Raw genomic sequence first — 2,414 nt, 5'->3', positions numbered from 1 at the left:
CCTTCCCTCCCTCCCTCCCTCCCTCCCTTCCTCCCTCCCTCCCTTCCTCCTTTTTTTCCTTCCTCCTTTTTTTCCTTCCTTCCTTTCTTCTTATTTAATCATATCACCATCTGTCTGATATCTATCTAGGCTGGAAGCTTGGTAGATATATGTGCCTCATGTTGTGGTGTCAGTGTACTCAACCCTCAAATTTCACAGGTTGGGATGGAAACACAACAGTAATGGGGCTAAGATGGGATGGGAACCATTAGGGAGGTGGTAGCCCAGGAGTGCTTCTCACTCACAAGGCTAGCTTCATGCCCTCACTAGGTGACTTACATGGAGCAGGTTCTCTCTGTTGCCCTTCCACAAAGTGAGGATTCTGCACTGGCTCCCCCATGAAGCAAAGATGCAATAGGTAAAGAAGAGCAACCTTTACCAGTACTCGACTTCAGCCTCCTTGATCTTGGACTTTACAACCTTGAGGATTGTAGGAAATCAGTATCTGGGTTTAAGAAATTTCTGAGTTAACCTGCCTGTCTAAGGTATCTTGTTATGGCGGCGGCAGCAGCTAAGATAATAGTTTTTTTCCATTCAAGCTGCCAGATCCTGTGTAGTCATAATTTATGGTTTCTCACCATTTCCATTTATAAAACATAAATTGAAGCCTCTATCATCTATCTGTCTGTCTGTCTGTCCATCTATATATCTATCTGTCTATATCTATCATCTATTTTTGGCCGGAGTCATAATCTCCCTTTAAAATAGTCTTGTGTTAAAATTTTCCTACTTAATATTATAGTTTTTTTAAACTTTTTTATTATAGAGTCAAATACACATATATACATAACTTAAAATCACTTCATTGAGCTATTTTGTACCCCGCTTTTTTTCTTTCTGAGACAGGAACTCATGGAACTTGCCAGGTCCCAACTCTCTGGGTAGCTGAGGATGACCTTGAATTTTTGGTCTTCCTCGCAAGTGCTGCAATTGGAGACGTGCCCACACTCAGTTTTATGGGTTGCTAGGGGATTGAACCTGTGGCCTTAAGCATGTTAGGCACACACCTTAGTATCAGCACTGCATCCCCAGCCCGAGAACATGTTTTGTAAAGAGTCACCAAGAAACAAAACCACTGCTCCTGAGATTCATTGTTATGAATGCAGCAGATTGATTCGTACTTAATTCACCAGGAGCCCGTCCCACTTCCATGCAGTTATTGGTGTCCTGGTGCTGCCAGGCTTCGACTTTGCACTGGCGTTACATTGCTGTGCACCAGATAGTCCCACAGTTAGCCTAAAAGAAGGTACATTTGCTGTCTCAGCAGACGTATTTTAGCTGGGCCTCCTGTGACATTACTCCCCAGGGCTGGGTTCTCTTCTGGAAGGAGAATCTTCCTGCACACTTATTTAACTTGTTACCAGAATCCATTTCCTGGAAGGTGAGTACTGGCCGCTTGCTTAGATGCCAGAAATAGAGAGCAACACTTTCAGCACACAGCCTGCAGGCAAGATGGACTCATAGAACAGAGGGTACCCAAAGGAGAGGAACTGATATATTCTATTGGTTTGAAATGACTTACTGACCCATTCGCACACAAACAGATAGAGTTGTATTGGGTCCTAGCCTGAAGACAGTGGGCACTAATTTCCAGACCATCACCATGAAGTTACCACCGGTAAATGTACACAACTTTTTGCACACATGTGGTTTTGTTTCTTCAGCAAAAACACATAGGAATAGAAATCGGGAAAATATGGTAAAAAATTAACTTTTTAATAGACTGCCAAGCTACTTTTGAGAAGAGTTTTACCATTTAAAATTCCTGTTTAAATGTATAAGATTACCATGTGTTTCACATTATCACCAGCATTTACTATCACTGGAGCCTTTGCATTAGCTGCTCTACTGGGCATGTAGCAGTGTTTCATTATGGATTCACTTTACATTTGGTCATATATTTATTGGCTCTTCATGTATTTCTATTTGCGATTGTTTACTCAAACTTTAGAACTTTTCTTTTATTTGGTTGTTTGGTTTTACTATTCTTGATGCAAGCCACATTTTAGTTAGATATACTTTATCCCAGTCCACTGCTTTCTGAAGTCTGTTTTATCATTTTCCTTCTATAGTTTAGGGTGTTTTTTTTTATTGTTGTTGCTTGTTTTTTGCATTTTTGCTTGCTTATTTATTCATTTGTCCGTTTGTTTGTTTTGCATTTAACCTAAGCAATACTTGCCTGTTCTAAGCTCACGAAGTGTTATTCTGAATTTTCCCTTTCAGGATAGATAGCTACATCTATTTAGATATATAACTAATTAGGGGTTAATCTATATGTGATGTATAAGGTAAGAGGGAATTTATTTTTTCCATATGAATATACTATGGTTGAAATACATTTAAAAATGAAACTATTCTTTTATTGGCTACCTTGG

The 2,414-nt window shown here is 39.8% G+C and overlaps 1 long non-coding RNA gene across 1 annotated transcript in view; it reads right to left on the bottom strand.

The window, feature by feature from the left end:
• Nucleotides 1-456, bottom strand: part of LOC116089052 — a 27,227-nt gene extending 26,771 nt beyond the window's left edge. The window contains exon 1 of the long non-coding RNA XR_004118129.1: nt 319-456. This is a non-coding gene — a long non-coding RNA (uncharacterized LOC116089052). The remainder of the gene's footprint in view (nt 1-318) is intronic.
• Nucleotides 457-2,414: the final 1,958 nt, after the last annotated feature.

The sequence above is a fragment of the Mastomys coucha genome, unplaced genomic scaffold (genome assembly GCF_008632895.1).
Source record: "Mastomys coucha isolate ucsf_1 unplaced genomic scaffold, UCSF_Mcou_1 pScaffold14, whole genome shotgun sequence".
Classification (NCBI taxonomy): domain Eukaryota; kingdom Metazoa; phylum Chordata; class Mammalia; order Rodentia; family Muridae; genus Mastomys; species Mastomys coucha.
Note: the sequence above shows the minus strand (reverse complement) of the source record. Positions and strands in the feature narration are given on the sequence as shown.